Here is a 25,150-nt window from a genome sequence, read left to right on the forward strand (position 1 = left end):
CCTTTGAAGTTCAGCTACTAGGCTGGCCATTTGGTCCTAGGACTGCAACAATCTAAAGACAATGGGCAATTTCTAGCTTTATCTTTCCTTGCTTGTTAAGCATTTGGCAACGTTAATCACTCTTTTTTCTTTTAATTTCATTTTATTTATTTTTCTTATGTTCAGTTAGTCAACATACAGTGCATCATTAGTTTTTGATGTAGTGTTCCATTATTCATTATTAACCACTCTTTGTTTTATTTATTTACTAATACTTTATTTATTCATTTGAAGAGAGATCACAAGTAGACAGAGAGGCAAGCAGTGAGGAGGAAGTAGGTTTCCCACTGAGCAGAGATCTCGGTGTGGGGCTTGTTCCCAGGACCCTGAGATCATGACCTGAGCTGAAGGCAGAGGCTCAACCCACTGAACCACCCAGGCGCCCCTAATCACTCTTTTTAAAAACATTTCTCTTCCCTGTGTGTGGGTCAGCCTTCCTGTACCTTTCTAATCAGTTTTTTCTCAGTTTCTGTCTGGAGCTGCTCTCTTTGCCCCTTAAAGCTGATGTTTCTCCTCACTGACATGTTCAGTCCTGCTCTGAGTAACTCAATCCAAATTGTGTGGATGTCATGGGTTCAATTGTGTCCCCCTGAAATTCATAGGTTGACGTCCTAACTGGCACTACTTCAGAGCGTTACCTTATATGGAGATTAGGTAATCTCCAGATAAGAAATAAAGATAAGGACCGTGGTACTTAGTTAAAAATGAGATCACACTGGAGTGGGGGGGGCTGCCTAATCCAATATGACTGGTATCCTGACAGAAGGGGAAATGTGGACACCCTCATGCAGGGAGAGTACCACGTGAAGACTGTACTTATAATACCACAAGCCAAGGAACTATTAGAAGTGAGGAGAGAGTCCTGAAACAGATCCTTGCCTGGCACTGTCGGAGCGAGCGTGGTCCTCCTGGCACAGGTCTTGTCTATCTGGCCTCCAGAAGTGTGAGACCATACATTTCTGTTGTTGAAGCCTCTGTTTGTGGTACTTTGTTATGGCAGCCTAGCAGAGGAAGTGAATTGTTCTCTACTCCTGTATTTTCCTTCTACATAAAGATGGATAACTCTCTAATTTGCATTGCTAGTCCACAAGGTCCAAACTACCTTACAGATCCATGGGACTGGCTTGCCTGCTGGGGTATTTGCATTTGGATATCCTACAAAAGCCATAAACTCAACTTGTCTAAACTTCAGCTCATCCTTTCTCTGGTCCCACTAGCTCCCTCTTCATTTCTCTGTCTTGGCAGATGGTACTCTCCATCCACCCTGGTGCACATGCATGTCAGGGTGATAGCCTCCAGCTTCACTCCCCTCCTTGTTCCCCTCCATGTCCTAAAGGTGTTGTCTCTCACATCTTTGGAGACTTTCCCATCCATCCCCACCCACCTACACCCGGTCCTGGGCTATCTTCCTTCCATATGCCTTCCTCAGTAATCTGTGTGAAGCACAAGGGTCCCCACAGCTTCCAAAGGTCCAACCCCAGAGCTTAGCAGATGAGACTGTCATCATCTGACTCCATAACCACGTCTCTCACCTCTGTTCCTCTCACCTGTTTTCTGCAGCCATACAGAAATTCAGATCTTTCCCTGCCTCTCTCTCTCCATCCTGCCTAATGCTTACTTAGTCTTCAAAACACAAATGCATCCTCCTGTGGGAAGCCTTCCTTAATGTCTAGCATGATCGAAAGCCTGCTTCTATGTTCCCTTAACCCTCTGGCCATACACTCTATCATAGGAATTTCTCCATGGGCTGAAATTGTTGGCCGCCTCCTCCCCTCAGCCTCTCAATAGTAAGGCACTTTAGAGTAGAGACTGAAGGCTTTTTGCAGCTTTCTGTTCTCAGCCTAGTGCCTGGCACATGGGAGGCACTCATAAATGTTTCTAGAAGAGGGACACCTGGGTGGCTTAATGGGTTAAGCCTCTGCCTTCAGCTCAGTTCATGATCTCAGGATCCTGGGATTGAGCCCCACACCTGCTTACCCCTCTTTTTCACCCAGCCTCTCTGCCTACTTGTGATCTCCTTCTCTCTCTCTCTCGTTCTGTGTGTGTCAAGTAAATAAACAAAATCTTAAAAAAAAAAAAAATTCTAGAAGGAAGCAGGGAATTTGGGGATGATGAGTTGGGTAATACTTCCTACCCAAACCTATTTTACAGAATAAACAATAAGTCCCCAAGAGGCAGTCATTTCTTATCATTTTCAGAGATGATGGTGTCGCAGTGACTCATTATCAGAATTTACTAAAGTAAACGCAGAGATTTTTTTTTTTTTCCTGTCTCCCATTCAGGAGTTATGATTGCTTTCAGTGGCGTAAACGGTCCCAGAATAGACGCTGGCCCTTTTGGGTTGTCTCAGGCTCGTCCAACTCAAGTCGTTTCCCCCGGAGGGCCAGAGTTTGCATTTGTGTTTACAGGACTGGCAGGGAGGACGCGCTCGCCGGACTAGACCTGCGAACCCCGCCAACCCCCCCTCCTCTGCCCCCCCTGGGCTGCGATTGGCCCTTCCCCGGAGGCTGGGCGCAAGAGCCTTTAGTCATCGCACTGGGAAATCTTTCTGGAACTGGGCACCAACTTGCGTGTTGTTTTGCTGCTCTTTGTGCGGGGATTAGCTGCCCTGCGGGGTCTGGGAATGCTGCGGGGGCCGGGCAACCCGTAATCCAGGATTTGCCCCTGCCTCGCGGCTTATGGAAAACAGATGTCTCGCCGCTCCGCGCCTCGGCACCGAATGGAAATGACCAACCAGAGAGCCTTTTGGAACCGGGGACACCGAGTCCAGGGCCTCCAGACGTCAGCTGGGAGGCAGCTTTGCTCCCGCTCGCCTGTCTGTGCCCCTTCAGCCCCGCTCTGGGACCCCACGAGGCGCTGAAGCGGCTCCACTTCAGATACGGCTCCGGGAGGAGCGCGCCAGCCGAGGTCGCCGGCCGCCGCCGCAGGGGCCGCGCGCGAGCAAACTCCGGCCCTGGAGGGGGCCGCCGCCCGACCGGAGGCGGAGCCGCCGCCCGCCGCCTCCCGCCAGCGCGCCGGTTCTCCGCGGAGCGAGGCGCCCACGGGCAGTAAGTCAGCGCCGGGGCTGGGGCGGCGCGGCCCGGTCCGCCCGGAGCCTTCCGCTCCGGCCCGGGTCCCCGCAGACTACGGCGAGGGCAGCGGCCGCCGTTCCGCTTCCGGATCCAGCCGGCGGTGCGGCGATGCCAGGCTGGAGCGGGCGCCGGTGGGGACGCGCGGCGGCCGGCGCTGTCGGGCCGCGGAGGGTGCTGAGCCTTGACTCGGCGTCCACTCAGGCCCGGGCCGGCCGAGGTCCCCCGGGGGGGAACCGGGCCCCTCTGTCCTGCCTGCAGTATCTGTGCACAGCTTCGGAAGTAAAACTGTTCACGTCATTGTGCACCGAGGTGGGGGGAAAATGGATATTCTGCGATCTTAAAAGGGCTTGCTTTAATGATTTTATTTTTTTTTTTTTAAAACGACGGGGTTTCCTTTCCCTGTTTCTCTTAAATTTTGGTCGTTTTGCAAAAACCACTCAAATAGGTTTCCTTCCTATTAGCTTTCATGCAACTCGAGGGCATGTTACAGTTCTAGCTTATCAGAAGAGGGACATGTTGATTTTTGAGGGTTTGCAGGGCTCTTTTTGGTGGATATGGTTTATTTCGAACACGCATGCCCCGTGTTGAAAACCCTATGTTGCTGACAAATCGGGGTAAGGAGAAACGATTGTCGTATGAAATGCCTGTCAGATCCAAAGCTTTCTTGGAAACCCCAAATTTATTCCCACCGTAATCCAACCCCATAGAGCAACTGGTAGCATTTTTACTCCTCCATTCCCTCAGGAAATCGCCAGCCTTAAATTATGAAACAGAGGCAGCTTTAGATTCGGTGCTTTTTTTACCTAGTTAATTTTAAAGTCCTTAGAGTTCCAGACATCCAAAGATGAGGTTAGCCCCTAGGGAAAGAGGCATGGCTGTTCTTGTGCCCTACGCACCCCAGTGCTTTTTTCACTAGACAATTTTTGGTGTGTTAAAATGGAGATTAATTTTTTCATCAGATTTTTAGCATGCGGTTATGGGATTGACACCCGATAACTTGTATTTCCCGGTTCCTTTACCAGGGAATTGGAGGACGGACTGTGCCCCGGGTCACTACTTCCTGGCCCTGCTTGACCTCTAGTTTCAGATTTCCACTTGATTTCATCCTTGGCAGATGTAGTACCTGTCCTTCACCTGAGACAAAGAGCAGGAATGATTCAGAACACTTTGACTATCACAACCTCCACCAAAGAGGCAAAGAATTTGATTGAATTCTTTATGACCCACGTTATGTTTCCCTCCTCTGCAAATTTAGGTACAGTTAGCAATCAAGGATCAATTTAAAATAACAACAACAAAAAAAACCCTCTGCCTTCCTCCTCCCTTAAGGTAAGTAGGAATTTGGCTGAGTTGGGTGAGGCCACATACATTAATGAAAAGTCTTCACTGTGAGATCACTCAGTCTTATTCTGGACTAGATAGAGGGTTAATACCACACCCACCCCCTCACTCACCCTCATATGTGCACATTTTTTTTTTCCCTGTGCGCTTGCTTTTCTTTCTACCCTTTTCTACGCGATTCCTTTTAGTACATACATGACTCTATTTTGGATCATGGACTCTAGGATATCATTACTTTTCAGCGTCAAGGTTTGTTTAGATGACAGCGTTCATCTCAGGTTTCCCCAAATCTTATCTTTATTTTCCTGGAAAATTCTATGTCTGTTAAATCCTGCATTGGAAATTCCACTGTATCTTTCAAAAGCGACGCTGGCGTCTATATCTTGAATTGTTTTTCTTGCATTATCATTTTGATATTTTCTTCCCTGATTTCCTAATTGCCTGGTCAGCTTGTTATTTCTGCTTCGTATTAGAACACAAGTGGAAGGAACTTCTCATAGGACACGGAATATAAATGGGGTAGGGAGTCTTCCTGAGAATTAACAGCATAGACTCTGACCTTTTCTTTGGTCTGCCCTTGGACTGAATTCTGTCCTTTGAATTTCTGTCCAATGACTACACTAGAAAGAGCTGCATATTTACCTCGGGGCTCAGGAGTGATCTGTTTATTTGACCTTTTCAGAGTAGCTGTAATTCACTACTCTCCTAGAGCTGTTTGGTGAGAATTTGCCTGTTGAGTGGAAATAAACCAATTGGATAATACAGTAATGCCCAAGGAACCTTTGAAAATGCTATCCTGAGTGGTGCCTCAGTCGCTCAGGTAGTGGTCCCAGGGTCCTGGGATCAAGCCCCGCATTGGGCTCCCTGCTCCACGGAAAGCCTGCTTCTCCCTCTCCCACTCCCCCTGCTTGTGTTCCTTCTCGCTGTGTCTCTCTCTGTCAAATAAATAAATAAAATCAGAAAGAAAGAAAGGAAGGAAGGAAAGAAGGAAGAAAGAAAATGCTATCCTGGAATTCTGGGGAGGTAACATTATCAGAACTTTGTCATCTCATCACTCCACTGCTCGCTTCACCCCAAATCTATCTTGGGTTACAAATTCCCTAAAGACAATTTTTAGCTTGATTTATTCAGGCCCTAAAAGTTTATGCTGGCAGGTACAGGCAAGACTCTTTTGATGCTTCTGCTGATGATGTGGGTAGGAACAATGACTGTTTTCTTTTGGGTTTCATGAGAAGATGTATATTCCTAGACATCTGTTTGAGAAGCCTCTCTGAGACTGTTATCTTAAAAGCCTTGAGGTAGGAGGCGGGGTGGGGAGGGGTGCTCAGTCGGATTCTTGATTTCAAGTCAGGCCTAGATCTCAGGGTCCTAAGATTGAGTACGTGGAGTCTGCATGAAATTCTCTCTCTCCCTCTGCCTTCACTTACGCTCTCTCTCAGAATCAATAAATAAAATCTTAAAAACAAAAAGCCTTGAGTCAAGGCTGATGTATAATCATACTCCCTTATCAACGTTATTTTTTGTGCCCTTATATATTAGACCTTGAGACGGACCTGCTAGTTGGAAAGTCGGAAAAAGCTCCTGCAAGTCTGTTGAGTTTAGTTCATTATTTTCTCTGGAAGAGATTAGTAGGTCTTTGACGTGGATAGAATTTGGTCTTGGCTTTAGAAGAATTGACAAGTGCGACCTCTGAGATAAGCAAGTGGAGGGGGAATGAAGGAGAGGAAATCTAGTGATATGGAACCATGGATACTAGCCACTCAGCTTTTATGTGGTTTTTTAAATTTTTTTTTTTTTGAGAATTTAGTGGAAATTGAACCTCAGAAACTGAGCTTTCATGGGCAAATATTTTGTCATACAAATGCTGGCTTTTTCCTGCCTGTGAATCTCATCTTAATCCCTGAACAGAAATATCCCCGTCCTAGAATTTTCATTACATTCTTTTTTTTCTGAACATATTGGATGTCTGGATGCAATTTATGGAGGCAGAAGGGCTGGCCAGGAAGATTAGGATGTGTCCTTGAGGCAAACAAAAACACTATGTCAGCATCTTTATTAACTTAGGACAGTTTAGAAGTGTTCAAATAGAAGCTGTGGGTACAAGTTTCCTTCTGCTTTAACTGCAGGAAAATGAAGGAACCTAAGAAGTGCAGACTTCAGGAACCAGAGCAGTTTGTAGAATTATGCTGGAGGCAGTTTTAATTCTGGAAGGAGAATAGCCTTTTAAATTGCTGTCTCCTTATTGTAAATGATTTCCAAGTTTCAGAATGTCTGCTGTTTGAGGGACGTCTTGTTTAGTTTAAATATAGTCACTGATTCCTACCAAAATATCCAGAAAGGCATTAAAGTCTTGCTGACTGGCTCATCTCCAGTTAGGGAAAGGACTAGCACTTTAGACTCTCAATACAGACCTTCAGGAATGATGATTTTGAAGACCAGGAAGTAAACCAACTGGAAAAATCTTTCTGATTAAGACTCCTGAAAAGAGAGATCTGACATGAGACCAAAAATGTGAAAGACTAGACCCATTTATGTTTCCGACTATTCTGTCCAATCAGGTAGAAGAAAGGAAAGGTGTTTTTAAGCCTAGTTTGTCAGCGAACAGGTATTGTTTAACATGTACTGTGTTTCAAGCCCCCTGCTTTATGATCTGTAATGTACAATTGAGTAAAAGGTGAGCATCTGCCATGGAAGCAGTTTCAAGCCTCAGTGGTAACTTTAAGCATTAGTGTGCATTGTCCCACCTGTGCACTGAGTTCCTCGCCTGGGAAAGCAGGTCCAAGTCTGTGGGAAGAACCCCGTCTGTAGTTCAGCTACATACAACCACATCCTGGGGGAATCACCATGGTGATTCACATGAGATTTGCTTCCGTTGGCAGAGTAAGTTGTGTTCTTGCCTCTTTCAACACAACCTGGGTGAAGTGACACTTGCTTCATAATTCCAAGACCCCTATTCGATGCGTGCCTCTGTTCCTAGAATGTTTCTTCCCTAGTCACCAAGCAGTTCAGCAGGAACCCGACTAGCACCCAGATGACTCACAATGCGGACATTCCTGGAGGGTGAATGATAGAGATCCTTGAACCTCGCCTAAGAACATGCAACCAGTCTCTTTCATCGTGAAAATAACCTCTGAGACTAAACAAAGACAGAACTGTCTCTTTTGCTAACCACCTGTGGTTTATTTAAATTAGTGTTACACGTTCAGCAGTGGTGTCAGAGCCAGATTATAAAACTGCCTAAAAGAATGAGTGTTCTGGGCCTTTGCATAGGGATAGAACAAGACATTGGCCACATTGAATGGGATTTGCATCTTGTTAGCTTGCCTGCGTGTCCTCGACTACCGGACACAATGGGAGTGTGCATGTCCAGCTTTGTAGCTGGGCAGCCTGTTGTACTTAATGATTCTGCTGGGAATTAAAATAGTGAACTAGAAGCATGAGAGTGGGGTGGCGGGGGAGGAAAGAGATAGGAACTTTTAGGAGATGCAAAAGAACGGGAACTTGGGGGTCAGTCTAATACCACCCCCTTTTTTTCTTCGCTGTACTTTTCATCTCCATGACTTAATTATTTTAGAACTGAAAGTGCTTTTGTAATTCAAAATCAGTGGCGCAGTTGGCCTTAGCAACAGCACAGGCTACCTCGGTGCACAGCAGTCTCCACAGTGGTGTTGGCGAGTGAATCGTCTCGGTGCAGCATTGGACCACTTGGCCCCCCTTTATCCTTCAGCCTGTGTTCGGGGTTTCCTTTGCTTACTCGTGCATTGGATTCTGTTAGGAAAGGCAAAATAATGGCCACTATAGTCAAAGAAGGAGATGAAAAAAATGAACCTCTCATGAAATGTTAGTATTCCTTGGATACCCCCGTATTTAGCGTGGTTAATCAGAGGTCCCCGTAAGGAAAGTGGATAAAAGGGTACTCGAATGGGCTGGATGTTTGTGCCTTGATTGCTGCAGAAAACAGATGGCAAAAAATAGGGGCCTTTTGCTTCTAAATCTCAGCCAACAATGAAGCCGCTGATGAAAACCAAATTTAGTAGTTCCAGAACGTGGTCTCCAGATTTCCAGTACCATTAAAATCTTTACAAAGCTCTTTGCATTTTAGAGAAGCAACGTGTGCTTCCTGGGTCTGATGGGCCATACGCTCTACCACAAATGAGCCTTAAATAGGAAATCCAGTGTTTTGCCCGAGGTCACACAGAAGCCACACAATCACGTTGCTTGATCAGGATCTGTGATGGGTGCCATTTGCTTAGAGGAAGGATGAGCGGAGGCTAATGGCGCCCCTGTTGCTATTTTTCCCTATTTGGGGCTATTAAAGGAGAAATTCCCCTTGTAGTGAAGTGCTGTCCTCACTTTCCTCCACAAACCTCTCAATCCAGAAACCTAAAGTACAAAGTAATGGGAGCTTGAAGTCTAAAGCCCACAAAAGCTGCCGAACCACCCACTAAAACAACATGAAAAAATTGAGAAGCCTGGGAAGGGAAGAGGTGGGAGTGAAGGGTGTGGGGGTTCTGACATTTACTGCAATATCTCCACCTCAACTACAGATCCCGCAGAAGAACGTATGTTCTTCATTTTTAACATAACTTCATTGAGAGAAAAAAAACCCAGATTTCTCAGGGATTTCCTCGACAAGGATTTTACTTGGGGTCCACATACATTGTTTTGGCTTAAACAAAGATTCTGAATTTTTAATAAGCATCTATCACAGACCAAATTCAGCCGACTTTCTGAAAAGCCTTTACACATCAAGAGTGGGAAATCTGTAAGAATTTGTTTGGAGTAGTTAAAGCAGTTTCCGTCCTGGGAGGCAGGCGGATTTATTGGGTTATGAAATTCTTCATTCCATCTGCATGGGAGCTGGTTTTCATTTGTAATGCAGTACAAAATATTCTTGGCATATTTGGGACTTATTTTGTAGAGGATGCTCCCCACTAGGACTAAATCTAGATAGAACTTAATTTCTTTTCCTAGATTTTTTTTCCCCCTAAGCCATTTTCCCTTCACCAAGTCCCTTGGATAAATCCCCTCACCAAAGTATTGCCAGATCTGTCTATAACTAGGCTGGTCTTCAGTCTTCATTATTCAGCCATTCTGCTAGAATCTGTTGATGGCTAGTCTGGGGGGTGCCCAGGAGTTCACCAGCAGATCAAGAGGGAAGGAGTCATTCCAGGTGGAGACACTCAGACTTCCAGCTCTTGTCCTAGATCTATTTTCTTTCTTTCTTTCTTTCTCTTTCTTTCTTTCTTTCTTTCTTTCTTATTTATTTATTTGAGAGAGAGACACACAGTGAGAGAGGGAACACAAGCAGGGGGAGTGGGAAAGGAAGAAGCAGGCTTCCCGCTGAGCAGGAAGCCCAATGTGGGGTTCGGACCCAGGACCCTGGGATCATGACCTGAGCCAAGGGCAGATGCTTAACCGGCTGAACCACCCGGGCACCCCATAGATCTATTTTCTTTCCTTTTTAAAAAAATATTTTATTTATTTGAGAGAGAGTGAGCACATGAGCAGAGGGAGAGGCAGAGGGCAGAAGGTGAAGTAGACTCCCCACTGAGCAGGGATGTAGACACAGGACTTGATCCCAGGACCCTGGGATCATGACCTGAGCCAAAGGCAGATACCCAACCAACCGAGTCTCCCAGGTGCCCCTCCGCCCCGAGACCCAGGGCTCAGCTTTCTAGATTTTACAAATAATCTCTGCTGTAATACTTAAATGTTTTTACCACACGTGCTGTATTTGGTGTCTGCAACTTAAGAATGACCACTTGATTCACCTGAATCATCGGCCAGTGTATTAAAGTTCGTGGGACAAATACGAAAGATGAAGTAAAAGAGAAAGTTACTGGAAAATAAAATAAAATAAAATAAAATAAAAATAAAAACATTTAAATTTAAAAACAACAAGAAGAAGAAGAAGTCTAAATTCATATGGCTGGTTTTGAAGGGAAGGTTTGGGGGGTTTAGGATGCGAATACTAACCAAACATTTGGAGTCTGTATACTACTAAATCTCGTCCTCACTGGGAATTGGAATAACGGTTTGGCTCTTCCCTGTTTCAATATGCCCATGGGATGAGCCATATTGGAATAATTCTAAATTGAGAGAGATTGACTTGCTTTTTGTATTGCAGGCAGATATAGCAATTCTTGGTTATCTTTCAGTCTTAAAACCAGTAGAATACAATTACCAAGGCAAAAAACAAAACAAAGCAAAACAACCCATTAAACTCTTGAATTAGGCATACTATATTATCTTGTGGATTTAATGCACCAGAGTTGATGATGACAGGGCCTGTCTGTTATTTCTGCCAAAATCCTGGGATCCTGCATGCCTTAAGTAGATTGAGGGCACTATCTATCTTTTATTTAAGAAGATAACCCTGCTGATGAACCAGGATGTACTTTGCAGCTTTCTCCATCTCTCTGCTCACTCTGTATTAGTAATGAAAATTATTGGTCCCTGTGAACCAGCTCACTTAGCTCATGTGCATGATTTCATCAGCATGGCAGCTAACTAGCTGAGCTAAATTGGCACTGAGATGATGATAATGATTTAATCTCATGTTTGAGCACATCTTTACCTTTTAACAATCACTTTCACATAAATTATTCCATCCTACCTTTACAATGGCTCTGGAGGAAACCAAGACTGTAAGAAGTCCAGTGACTTTTCCAAGAAAGGAAGAGTTGGGACTCACACCTACAGTGTCGATCTCACTGGACCAAAATGCGCAGTAGAACTTGATTGGATGACATATGATAAAATAATACAAAAATTGTGAGAATCTCTAGATGAAAGGATGTTTTCTCAAGGAAACAAATCTAGGAAGGTATCTGGAAAAGTGGTTTCCAGTAGAGAATAGTCACTTAAAATTTAATCCCAGATCTGAGAATACCACACAAAAAAGCCAGGAGGGAGCTATGGAAACAAGACATAATCAAGAGTCAATTTATATGATACAGATGAGAAGTCCAGTGGTGACTCAGAGAAGAGAGAGGAAAAAACATAGGCCAAGCCGTGACAGTCTAATTGAGGAAGAGAGGTGAAAGTTTGAGCTTAAAGAATGTCAAGATTTAGGTGGAAGAAAGAGGTAGGTAGGGCATGATAGGTTGGGAACATCCCAAGCAAGGGTAGAGAGCTATAGCCCAGGTGGAGAGTAGCAGGGAGACACCTTTGACTGGAGGAGGACTGACCAGTAGGTCTAGGTAGGGAAGTCTTGGAGAACTAAGGTTGAAGAAAGAGGACGGGGCCACACCAAAGAGGATCTGTTGTGCCAGACAGAGAAATGTGAACTAGTACTTGGGTGCTGTAGTGTGTGGGCATGGTTGGTTCCTTCTGAGGGCTGTGAGGGAAAATCTATTGTGCCTCCTGACTTCTAGTGGCCTTAGGCATTCCTCGGCTTGGAGGGGGTGTTCTTGTGTCTTCACACTGTCTTCCTTGGATGTCTCTGTGTCCAGTGCCCCTCTTTTATAAGGATATCAGTCAAACCTCATTAGGACCTACCCAAGTGACCTCATTTTAACTTGATTACCTTTGTGAAGACCTATTTCCAAATAAGACCACATTCTCAGATACTGGGGGCTTCAACATATCTTTTTCAGGGGGACAAATTCAGCCCGTAACAGGAGCCTTTAAAGAGTACTAAGTTGCAGAGTAAGAGAAAAAAGGTTGTTTCATAAAGATGCACTATTGACGGAATGTGGAACACGCTGTGGGGAAGGAAGGGAGCCATGGGCTGGGAGTGGTTGGAGAAAAAGTGAGTAAAATCGGCAGACATTTTAAAAGAAAGAGTTTAAAAGATTTAAGTAGTTGCAATGCTAATACATTATAAGTCGAGAACAGGACAGTTTACAGAGCACTCTACCTCCTTTGGTCTTGATGATACAAAAGGCTGAGTGGAGTCTTTGGGGTTTCAGGTCTGGAGGAAGGACCCTAGGGGAGGTCATTAGCATCGTTAAGGGCAGCTGGCAAAGGGAGCATGTGAGGTGGAGACAGAGCTGAGTGCAGATGTCCACAGCAGTCACTGGTGATCTGAACCATGTGTCTCTTCTCAGAGTTGTTGATCTGGGGAGTCAGGTGTGTTCAAGTGGTCCCTAGGCCTTGGGAGTGGGGCGATCTCTGCAGGATACAATTTAGAGAAAGCGGTGGTCTTGGTATTTGGGCACATTCCCAGAGTTAGAGGATTACTAGTGAGTCAAAGCAGCATTTAAAGAGGCAGACAGGGCATGCCTGGGTGGCGCAGTTGGTTAAGCAGCTGCCTTCGGCTCAGGTCATGATCCCAGCATCCTGGGATCGAGTCCCACATCGGGCTCCTTGCTCCGTGGGGAGCCTGCTTCTCCTGAGAAAGACGGTTTCGTGCGGAAGTTTCAGTGCCGGGAGCCCCAGGAAGGTGGGAAGAGAACAGGAACCAGCTGTGGGGAAGACTTGGGGGTTTATCTACGTTGGGCATTGGAAGGAGGGAGAGGACGGCCTTCACGGGTGGCAGGATCAAGGAAAAGGGTCAAGAGGCTTTCATTTTGCAGTCGTGTTTCTGAGATAGAGTTTGCAGAGAGTGAGTAACATCCCCCCTCCTGGTGGTTAATTCTGGGAGCTTCGACACTGCCTGTGGCTGGGGAACCAGCGCCGCTCTCAAGACAGAGAACAGTACGTCACCTCCATCATGACTTCGTGCCGAGGGGCTTTTCTAGAGGGTACTCATGTGTGTTTGAAGCCAGAGGGGAGGGGAGCCCTGCCGAAGGAGAAAGTGATGGTGCTAAAGAGGGAAGAAAGGCTTAACCAGGGGAGTGAGGCCCCGGAGGTGGCGAGGAGGTGGATGGGTCCCTCAGAAGGCATTAATTCTAGTGAAAAGGAACATTTCCCCCCTTCCTCTGAAGTGGAAGGAAAGACACATGTGTACGTTCAGGATCTGTGATACATTTGGGGGGGTGAATTCCTTGAGTCCTGCCAACAAAGCTGTTTCCTGCTGAGCGAGATGGTAAATGTCATATTCCATAACTTCCGCCGTGGCGGTATTATTTCCTATTGCAATTACTGTCCACGGGAATTACATCAAAGCGGAGGGCAGACCCACGGCTGCTTTTCTCTGGGCTGTGTGCCCAAATCCTGCCGCCCTGTAGTACTGGAGCGATTGTAGGACCAACATTTCAACATTCCCCAGAGGTAAGGGCATCTGCATCTTTTCCTGTTCCTCACAGTGGAAAACCCTGGCAGCAGAAATGGCTTTAGTCCCCATAAATGCGTGTGACAGCCGTAAATGACTCAGTGCTAAAGAGTGACCTTCCACAGACATGTCCTCCGGGCGTGATTTGGTGGAAGAGATTTGCTTCTCATCTTGTTCTGCTTTTAACTTAAAAATCACCCTGAAGTCAGTTTCCCACCCAACATCTGTGATGTCACCTCGGCTGTCCCACTGCCATCGCCGGAGTCAGGGGTGGGAGTCTCCCAACTGTGGGTTTCAAGAGTGCTGGGGAATCAAACCATGGGCTGTAACCAGCCTACTTCAAAAGTGAAACAGAATAAGAAACAGCAGAAGACTCAGTATGATTACATGCAACTTAGGTTTCAGGGAAGAATATATATTTGTACTAAACGGCAACATAAGAGATATCTCTACGTGGATCACAGGCACAAACATTTGGCAAGTAAAGGTGTAGAAGTATATGGATCCTCCAAGAATAGGGTGGCTCTAGGCAGGTTACTGAACGTCCTTGTGGCTTAGTTAGGTCCATAGTCTGTAAAATGGGGATAACAACTGTATCTAATACGGTTGTTGAAAGGATTAAAGAGAAAATGCATGAAAAGCATTATGAGGGGTTCCTGGGTGGCTCAGTTGGTTAAGCATCTGCCTTTGGCTCAGGTCATGATCCCAGGGTCCTGAGATCGAACTCCCCGTCCTGAGATCGAGCTCCCCATTGGGCTCCCTGCTCAGTGAAGAGTCTACTTGTTCCTCTCCTTCTGTACCTGCCCCCTGCTCATGCTGTTTCTCATTCTCTGTCACTTTCTCTCAAATAAATAAATAAAGTATTTTTTTAAAGATTTTATTTATTTATTTGACAGACAGATTATAAGTAGGCAGAGAAGCAGGCAGAGAGAAAGGACGGGAAGCAGGCCCTCTGCTGAGCAGAGAGCCCAATGTGGGACTCGATCCCAGGACCCTGAGATCATGACCTGAGCTGAAGGCAGCAGCTTTAATCCACTGAGCCACCCAGGCGCCCAAGTGAAATATTTTTAAAAAAAAGCTTTATGAACTGCACCTGGTTAGTGGTCAGTGCTAATTATTTTCCTGCCCAAATTTCCAATTCAAATCTTTGTTTCCTACCTAGACCTTTCTTCTGAGCCTGGAACTGTGAACCTAGCAGCCTGTTTGACATCTCCATGTGGTGGTCCCAGTCATTTCCATCTCTATATCCAAACTTGAACTTAACTCCACCTTCTCTCTCCCGTCCTCACCACCCCCTTCCCTGTCCTGTCTCCAAGCAGGCAGACTCCTCTGCTGCTCCTCCCGAATTCACTTTTCTGTGTGTGTGTGGCGGGGTGGGGGGTCGCCATTCATCCCCGACCTAGGTTGCCTGAGCATCATCTTCCTAATGCTTCTCATCAGAGCATTCTAAGCCTGGGTCACCATCATCGCGCACTAGACTTCTGAAATTCTGCCCCCAGTCTTGCCCCGTTCACCACACCTCAACTGGAGTGTGTCCATCCCTTCTAATCTGTCATGTTTCTAAGTCTTCCAGGGCTCTCATCGCTTTCAGGCCAAAGTTCATACTTTCAGCCTACAAAGCAAGGCCCATCGTGGCCTGGCCTCTGCCGGCTCCTCCACCCTCATCTCCTGCCCCCAGCCTCGTATTGCACATGCTCGTGATCCCCAACAGCCTGTGGTCAGTCTTCCCCCTGCTGACACACATACCTTCAGACTTCCTCTGCCTGGAACGCTTGTTCCACCTTTCCTTGTATGGCTAATTCTTACTTGGCCTTCACGGCTCAAGACTGATGTTCAAGTCAGAGACACTTAGGTCTGAAGCCCCCCAATCAATAGCTAATAGCCATGTGATTCTGAGAAGTGAATTTCTGAAGCAGCTGAAGTCAGTGGGTAGTTCTGTAAAATGCGAATCACAATGCCTGGCTCAGAGAGTTGTGAGACTTAAATGAACGATCATGTGTAGAGACCAGTGTTGGGCACATGCTTAATAAGTACTTAGTAAATAAATGGTTGACTGTTATTTTCTTTATAGTAATTATTTTTAATTAAAAAAAAAGTCTCGGCTCACTTCCTTCTGGCCCAGAGCATCTGATAGACCTGAATGTGTCAGGTTGTTCAAGAGCTGAGTTGTCTTTCCCGATTGACTCTCCTTCCCTCTCTTCTTCCCTTGACCAACCCTTGCCTGTCTCTCAAGATTTAACCCAAGGCTTACCTCCTTGGGGATTCTTCGCAACCCCCTGGGCTCTCAGGGTTGTCTTACCTCCTTCAGAGTTCTTAGCTGCCTGAATGGTGATATACTCTTTCCCCCCAGATTTCAAGCCTCCTGAGGGCTCCATGCCTGGTTCCTTGCTTCCTCAGTGCACGCATGTGCCTGCCCTATAGTACTTGATAAGTAAATTTTTCTTTGATGAATGAATGAGCAAACTCTTGTATTACTTCCTTACTGGTGCCCCTGATTTCTCTCTTTGAAGAAACTCATCCTGTTCCTTGCGACCAAATTTGTTCTCTTAAGTTAGAGTTCTGTCACTCACCTGTACTTCTCAAATTTTGCTCTGTCAGTGTACTCTACTAACATTGGCAGTTAGGGCCCTCTACAAGATGGCTTATATCTAGTGTTCCAGCCTTTTCTTTTATTTTCCCCATATCTTGTATCTTATACAAAACTCGGCTGTTTTCACTCCCTTTGTGTCTATTCGTGTTGGCTCATTCTTTGTGGAAACACTGATGTCTTAATGGCCTACTGTTCACCTGCTCATCTTCACCTGTCACAGTCCCACAACCTTGGAAACCCCCTCAAATGCTACCATACAACAATTCCAGAACCTGTTTTGATCCTTTTTCTCTCTTTTTGAAATATTTAATTTTTAAGTAATCTCCACACCCAACATGGGGCTCAAATTTATAACCCCAAGATCGAGAGTCGCGTGTTCCACCAACCGAGCCAGCCAGCCCTTGATCCATTTTTGAAACAAAAGTACGTTTCCTCAATCCTCCTTTGCACCCTATACAATCTGCCATGGAATTCTATCCTAAAGAAAGATCGCCCTTTATCTACCAACTTATTTACATACTTGTTTTTGACGGCAAGTTCTTTGACTCTGAGGATTGTGTCTTAAATATCTTTGTAAGCTTAATGACATCTAAAATACTACGTTCTTACTGCTTTTCATAAGTGAGGAAATGAGCAGACCTGGAAATCAGTTAAATTTGGTTCTCCTTTTTGCTCGCCGATTTAACTTTCAGGGACTAAGGTAGGAGGAATTCGGGTTTAACTCTTGCTTTTTGACTTAAAAAAAAAAAGATTTTATTAACTTATTTGACAGAGAGAGACACAGCAAGGGAAGTGGGAGAGGGAGAAGCAGACTCCCCACCGAGCAGGGAGCCTGACATGGCGTCTCCTCTCTCTGCCCCTCTCCCCTCAAATAAATAAATCTTTAAAAAATAAATAAATAAATATATATGTATATACACCAGAAGCATCCAAATAGTGGAATTGTTTTTGAAGGATTTTTCATCCAAATTTTAAAAATCATGCCAGTGTAATAATGGCAGAGCATTTACTCTAAGAAACAGTATGAGTGGTAACGCTGCGGTCTACAGCTGCAAGTGACTGAAAGCAAACGGCAGGATCCATTGGATAATACGGTAAACCGGATCTCAGACAACTGCACCACCAACGTCATGGGAGGCTCACTGTTAATGCTGAGTTGGGTTGTTCTTGGTCACTTACACATTTTGGTAGGTCTAAGCTATGCTAAGACGTTGAGTTTCTATTACACATAGAACATGTCACTTGCTAAAGCACAATTTTCAATCACTGTACTGGTTTGTTTGTCTTTTTTAAAAGATTTTATTTATTTATTTGAGAGAGAGAGAGAGAGATAGTAAGAGAGAGCACAAGCAGGGAGGAAAGGGAGAAGCAGGCTCCCAGCTGAGCAGGATCCCAGGACTCTGAGATCGTGACCTGAGCTGAAGGCAAACGCCTAACTGACTAAGCTACCCAGGCACCCCCAGCTGTACTGTTTTAGAGTTAAGACAACTAAGCTCCAGGACACCTGGGTGGTTCAGTTGTTAAGCGTCTGCCTTCAGCTCAGGTCATGGTTCCAGGGTCCTGGGATTGAGCCTCTCATTGAGCTCCCTGCTCAGTGGGAAACCTGCTTCTCCCTCTCCCACTCCCCCTGCTTGTGTTCCCTCTCTCGCTGTCTCTCTCTGTCAAATAAATAAACAAAATATTTAAAATAAATAAATAAATAAAAGACAACTAAGCTCCAGAAACGGTTATCAACCCAAAATAGATTTTTGAATAAATACTCTTCTCTTGTTTCTAATAAGGCTGTTCTTCAATCTCTGTTTTATTCAAACCAGTAACTCCTATCTTGCAAAATTGTCTTGAAAACAAAATGGGCTATTGAACGTAGAACCTGCTTTATAGTAGGTACTGAATAAGTGTGAGTTCCTTTCCTTTTCATATACCTTGAACCAGAATGTGTATAGAGAAAAAGTAATATTCATAGACTAAATGGGTGATATTTACTGAGCACTTACTTGTATGTAGGCCCCGCTATTTCCAGAGATAAAAAGTCAGGCAAGGTATAGGCCAAGAGCTCATTCTCTCATAGGAGAGGCAGACATTTAAACTAGTAATTACTGCAGAGAGTGGTAAGTACAATAGAAGTCGTCAAAGTCTCCTTTGACGAGAACTCAAAGGAGGGGTGAATACCTTGCCCGAGTTAAAGGATTATCAGGAGAGTTTTCAAAACAGTGGTGACGTATCAGTTGAATCTCTAGCAAGAGGAGAAAGGTTTGGCTTCCAGGCAGAGGGATAACATGCATAAAGGCACAAGGGGAAGGAGAGTAATTCAGGACTCTCTGGAGGCCTAGAATGAGTGCATTTCAAGTTCTTTAAGGAAGACTTGTTGAGGGACAAGCCTGGGTCCAGCAAGTGTAGCAGTTCCAGCTGCATCTGCATATGCTGGAGCTGCTGGGCTTAAGTGTCCCGTGTCCCATGGGACATCCCATGTCCCATGGTTTGGTCGTGGAGTCTCAGTGTATCCAGGGACCAAAAGTGGTTTGGATGCTCTCGTCATAGCATGAGGCCCAGAAGATGGGCTCACAGAGGCAGAAAAGGGCCAGACCCTCTTGCACAAAACCTTAAAGGCTCCTTGTAGCGGACTGAATGTTTGATTCCCCTCCCGAATTCCTATGTTGAAACCCTAAGCCCAGTGTGATGATATTCAGGGATGAGGCTTTGGGGGAGAAAATTAGGGTTTGATGAAGCCATGAAGGGTGGGGTCTTCTGATGGGTTTAGTGCTTAGGCTCTAGTTAGACAATAACTTTGGCTTTGATAGAATGGTTTTGGAGATTTTATCATAAAGATAGCTCTCTTTTTCTTTTTGCTTTTCTGTCATTCTCTTTCTGTTCCTTTCTGATGAAGGGAAAAAAGTTATCTGCTTATTTGTAATTATCAAAGAATGCAATTGCTGTAAAACCTCTTTGAATTCCCTTGAGTGCAAAACCACTTTGGGCCAACTGCGCATTCCCATTATTGTTGCATGAAAGTGGAAGGAAGAGATGTCATAAAAAAGTGGCCTGCACCCCATCTTTTCTCTTTACCTTCCTCTCTTCTCTTCAAAAAACATGCCTCTTATCAGGGAATATCTCCCTTGTCCATCTTGGGCTTAACGGGAAGCAAAATTTTAGAGCAACATAAAATGTCTCTGCACAGCAGCATCTGAACTTCCCACAGTGGTAGGGAGAACCACTAAAAGCTGAATATCATGGCCCTAATTCCTTATTTGGCTTCTGTGCAAAAGATTATTACCGCCCAACTGCACATTAGGATTGCTAGACTACTTTGGAAAATGTTTTCCTTTAATCCTACTGCAAATACTTCAGGCCAAACAATAAAAACAGCGGGATCCCACATCTTACTTGATAGTGTTTTCTTTCCAGTATGTTTTTAGACTCCCCATTTGAAGGAAGAGGTTTTACATTGTAGTTTGAACTACTCCTTCAAAACTGTACATTTGTATAAGCAGTAAGTCTGTTTCTTTTACGTTAAAAATATATATATATATCAAATGTTGAAAATCTTTCACTGTAGAATATCAAACTCTCAGGCAGGGTATGTGATCCCAATAATCTTGCTTACCTGGCGGCCTAGATAAAGAGGTAAACCAAGGCAAGCTCAAACGGCCAGAAATTGAGTTAATTTGGGAATAGCCAAAGAATTGCAATTCGGGAAACACAGGCTGTAGCGAGCTACAGGCCATCTGTTGAGGGTCTGGGGTGGGCTGTGTTTCTGGGCAAGGCACCAAAGGCGGGGAAGTCCAGCCAGAGCCCAAGCAGTAGGTTCATTGGCATGAGGATGGGGAGAGACTCTTAGCGGATGCGTGTTGGTCAGGAGATGAGATTTGGTCCTCGGCAAGGCAGGCCTTAACCAGAAACCAGTTCCTCAGTTCTTCAGTTTTGTTCTTCTGAGGGCATGTGGGTGAGATTCTCCATCTCATACGCTCCAGTTCCATTTTATTTTAATTTTTAAAGATTTTATTTATTTATTTGACAGAGAGAGAGCACAAGCAGTCAGAGAGGTAGGCAGAGAGAGAGGGGGAAACAGACTCCCTGTTGAGCAGAGAGCCCAATGAAGGGCTCGATCCCAGGGCCCCGAGATCATGACCTGAGCCGAAGGCAGAGGCTTTAATCCACTGAGCCACCCAGGTGCCCCCTCTGGTTCCATTTTAGGTTGAAATCTTCTCTCACACCATTTTTCTAGTAGAGTCCCTCTACACGTACAACTCACAGGTAACCTTTCACTGAGGTTCAGTCATAACAACTAGTGTGGAAGGTGTGTCGCCCAAGGACCTGGCCAGCGAGAGTGTGTTCTCCAGAGGAGCATTGATCGCAATGCCCGGGGTCGTGTCCGGACAGGTTTGACACTCAGTCATTCTTCAGCACGCATTCTCGGAAGGCACATGCACAGGAACTGCACCAGCCCTGGGCTGTGACCCTGTCCGGTGGAGTTTGCAGGTTGGTGGGAAGCAGCTCTAACCGAGCAAGCCAATGATCCGTCATTACAAGCTGTGACAGTTGTCATGAAGTATTCAAATACGGTGGAGTGCTAAGTAATAAAGGGGGGCACTTAGGATGGGAGGGGCAGGGAAGGCCTCAGAGAGGAGGCAGCCTTTGGGCAGCGAGCTGAGGGCACAGGGGCAGCGTCGCAGCAGGACCTCCAGGCTGGGGTTGGGGGAGGAGGTGGGGTGCAGCACAAGGCACCCCTGAAAGCTGGTGCCCTTTCTCATGAAGACTCAGTGATTTTGCCGTTTACCAACAGGAGGCAGCCTCCCTTTCTGGGTGTAAGATCTTAGGATTTTGCACTTAAGGTCCACCAATTCTTGAAAAGCCAGAAATAGTGGAGAGAGAATGCTGGGGGGGAAGAGCAGGATCCAGAGGCCACAGGAAGTCTGGATAAAGGTCCCAGAATGCTGTTAGGAAAGCCCATCAGAACAAATAGAAGATCAGAAATAAAACCTTGTTTTTATCACAAATAAGTTTCTGGGCAAGTCTAAATTAAGGCTGGGTTCTTCCACTTCCATTTCTGGGGACAAACAAACATGTGTTAATATCTTTTTAAAAATAGAATGGAAATTCTTCTGAGGCCCAGCAGGGAACAGGAAAGAGAAAGGCCCGAAGGCACTGGCCATCTGATGCCAACAAGGCAGGTCTTTGAGTAACTCCTTGTGCTTTCCTTACTGTACCCAACTCTCAAATTGGACTAGACTGAGGGGTTTCACACACAGTCTGTACAACTGGTTAATGACTTCTGGTCCTCTGTGTCTATTTTGGGGTTGGATTTGTATTGTCAAGGTCATTCTGAAGATCTGCAGTTTCTCAACTAGGCAAAGTTGGTAAATAGTCTTGGTCTATTATGTCTTATCCCTTTTTTTTTTCTTTTTTTATTCCCTGGAGTCTGCCTTCTCTGTGACTCCCCCCTCTAACAGGATGTCGTGGTTTATTTTTTCCCTGCCCTTTGCCACGTGGACGGCCAGAGTCTTAACCTTTGAGTCCTCTCAGGCTTTGTGATGGGTTCCTGTTTCTCCGCTATCTTGGGAACTCCTGCCATTTGACTGTGGCGCTTGCGTGTCCATCCCGTTGAAACCATTAACTCTTAAAGCAGACCAGCTGGGCTGTGAGGGCTCTTTGTTATTCAATTCAGTTTTCTATTTCCATCTAGTGAGAACTGTGCTTGTGTTTCTAATTGTTTCTGTTGAACCATCCTACAGAACTAATGTAGTGGGGGTGCCTGGGTGGCTCAGTGAGTTAAAGCCTCTGCCTCCAGCTTAGGCCATGATCCCAGGGTCCTGGGATTGAGCCCCGCATCGGGCTCTCTGCTCAGTAGGGAGCCTGCTTCCCTTCCTGCCTCTCTGCCTACTTGTGATCTCTGTCTATCAAATAAATAAATAAAATCTTTAAAAAAAAAAAAAAAGAAAAGAAAAGAAAAAGAACTAATGTAGTCATGGTGAACCTCACACAGCCTGCAAAGATCGCCAGGTCCCCAGGCCTGCCTGAGAGGAGAGACACGCGCTCAGAGTCAGGCCCGAGTCTGTCAGCCTTTGCCACCTGCTAGTTTTATGGTGCTGGGGGGAGTCACGTCACCTCCCCAGACTTGTTTCTTTGTCTCCAAGATGGTGATCAGACAGGATAGGACCACAGAGGCCCAGGTCTTCTGAAGAGATGCACGGTGCGGGGTGGAGGTGGGGAAGACGGCAAAGTGAGAGGTGAGCGTGTTGGTAGGGCCCCCGGGCCCAGGCCCAATTCTTGGGAATTCTTGGAATGAGACTGTATCATCTCTTTTGTTCTTTGCAACTTTAAATACCTCAGGTTGTATGCAAGGTTGACAGTCCTGTGCCTTGCTGCTTCCAGTTGCTGCCTGAGAGGCTCTGCCTGAGCAAGAAGGGAGGTGACTTGGGAGCCAGTCAGGGAAGCTGGGGTAGTGAACTGAGTCTCCCATGGGATTAGAAAATGATGGAGTTTGTGCTCTTGAATCCGGTTGTTGGTCTGAGACTAAAGAGCCAATATGACAGCTGGTGGCTCATATTCCTTTGGAGAGTACAAATGTCATGCCACGTGGTTGGGTCAAGATGAAAGACAGTACCAGGTTCTTCGAATTTAGGCTTGTGTTTCTTGATGGGTAGGGAAGGAACATTGGGTGCTGTTGCGTATATCCTGGCCAAGGTCCTTTGACAGATCACAGCTCCTCACTTTTTCCTTTCTCAAAAAGTCCTGCTTTCTTTCCACATCAGATAGCACTTAAAACAAAGAGGCGATTCTGTAGGGAGCCAGCAGATGATCTCTGTGACTCGAGCTGTATATACACCTGTGCCTGGGCTGTGTTCTTTCCAGAAGGAGAATTCCCACCAAGTTAGAGGGCATTATAAGGACATCTGATTTTGTGGACTGCTCAACATTCCAATGAGGTTGGATTAGCAGGTTTGTTATCTGGCAATGAAAGCAAGACATGGATAGTTTTTTTTAAAGATGTACAAGAGTAGAATTGATTCTTGGAGTAGTTTTATAAGATAGCCGTTGCACTTCCTTTAAGTCAAGGGAAGTAAGTTGAATTATTAATTGCAATGTGTCTGGAATATGGCCTTTTTATAGCATTAGAGAAAGGATTTCTAGCCTGTGAGGAATTTGATATGAACTAGAGAGTAAAAATCTTCCTGATTTGCCATGGGAAGTAAAGCAAAATGTCCCTATTTCCGTTCATAGATAGTTAGAATGTAGGAGCAGAGACGAGGAGAGAAGGAATTAGGAATTATATGGCATTATTTGCCATGGAAGTGACTGTCTTCCAACCCAGTCACTTGATTTCTGATTTCCACAGCAGTGGGACTTGGCCTCTTTTCTGGTAGTTTCTTTCTGCCCTCCTAAAATTTCCCCGGTCTTTGCCCACTATACCTGTGTCTTCTCTCATCCTCCAAGTATAAAACTTAGGGGATCTTCCATGATGTTTTTTACACCTGAATTTCTCGGTGCACAGCACTGAGAAGTGAGGTAGACAGTCCTTACACCTGTGGGGAAGAGCTCGCCTCTATCCACGGAACATAAGGGGGTGGGGCATCTGAGGAAATGATCATCTTTTCCATTTCCTGTGCACAAATAAATCAGATATTTGGGTATTGATTACCTAATTGTCTTTGTTTATGCACAAATAAATTACAGTTATTATTTTTCTTTTATGAGATTTTTGCTGTCCTTGCGTTAGTTTGTAAGCTTGTCGAAGTTTGTCAGGCTGTGTCTTAATATTCAGACTCTGGATTAGGGTATTATGGACCCAGTCCCTTGAAGCAAAATCCATAAAAGGCAGTGCCAGCCACTTCATTAGGTTTGATCAGGGTGGTCAGACTATGACTTGTGTCTCAAATATGCCCCACTGACTGTTTTTTTTTTTCTTTTTAAAAAAAAAATTAAAAAAAATTTTTTTTAAGTTTTTTTTTTTTAATTTTTTTTTTATTTGACAGAGATCACAGGTAGGCAGAGAGGCAGGAAGAGAGAGAGGAAGGGAAGTAGGCTCCCTGCCGAGCAGAGAGCCTGATGCAGGCCTCCATCCCAGGACCCTGGGATCATGACCGAGTCAAAGGCAGAGGCTTTAACCCACTGAGCCACCCAGGCGCCCCCTGTCTTTTTTTTAGCCTGTTAGTTAAGAACACTTTCTACGTCTGAATTTTATTTACTTATCTATCTATCTATCTATCTATCTATCGATCTACCTATCTATTTTTAAGTAGGCTGCAGGTCCAGCATGGGTGGAGCCCAATACGGGGCTAGAACACATGAACCTGAGATCAAGACCTGAGCTGAAATCAGGAGTCAGATACTTAACCGATTGAGCCACTCAGGTGCCCCAGTTTCTACATTTTTAAATGTTTGGTGAAAAACTGAAAGGGAAATGATATTCTATAAATTTATAAAAAATTTATAGAATATAAATATAAAGCTACATTCCTTTCTATACTGTTTACAGCTGCCTTCACACAACGGCATTGTTGAATGGTTGTCACAGAGGCTGTTTGGCCCACAAAACCTGTAACGGAAATGGGGGCCATATATAGAGAAAGTTTCCTGGCCACTGGGTTTGAGTAATTAGAACAACAGCAATTGACTCTTTCGAGCAAGGCACTATGCTAAGAAGCTTCCAGACATTGTCCTATGTAATCCTCAGAGTGACCTTAGGATGTATACTCTTACTGTCATTTTACAGATGAGGACAAGCAGAGTCAAGAGGTTGTGTCATTTTCCCCAAATCACACTGCTGGTCAGTGTCAGAGCTGGGATTTTTTTTTTTTAACCCAAATTTGTCTGATTCCAGAGTCCAGATACTCCCACCACAGAAAACCATCCCATTGGGGAGCAACACCCATGAAGCAGGTCTGAGGTGGTGGCCGCAGATGAAAATTGTTTATTTGAGATCAAACTTTTTTTTGGTCAATTTATTATTTG

General features: G+C 45.2%; 1 protein-coding gene across 8 annotated transcripts in view; it reads left to right on the top strand.

The window, feature by feature from the left end:
• Positions 1-25,150, top strand: part of TRIM2 (tripartite motif containing 2) — a 160,056-nt gene that overhangs the window by 61,720 nt on the left and 73,186 nt on the right. The window contains exon 1 of one of the 8 annotated variants that reach the window (XM_059374049.1): positions 2,782-3,086. The exons of 3 other annotated variants lie outside the window; for them this stretch is intronic. The gene's annotated coding sequence lies outside the window, so the exon portion shown is untranslated. Of the gene's footprint in view, positions 1-2,781; positions 3,087-3,398; positions 3,420-25,150 lie in introns of those variants that run through there. 4 more of the 8 variants (XM_059374030.1, XM_059373991.1, XM_059373972.1 and 1 more) reach the window with 4 other exon arrangements.

The sequence above is a fragment of the Mustela nigripes genome, chromosome 1 (assembly GCF_022355385.1).
Source record: "Mustela nigripes isolate SB6536 chromosome 1, MUSNIG.SB6536, whole genome shotgun sequence".
Classification (NCBI taxonomy): Eukaryota; Metazoa; Chordata; class Mammalia; order Carnivora; family Mustelidae; genus Mustela; species Mustela nigripes.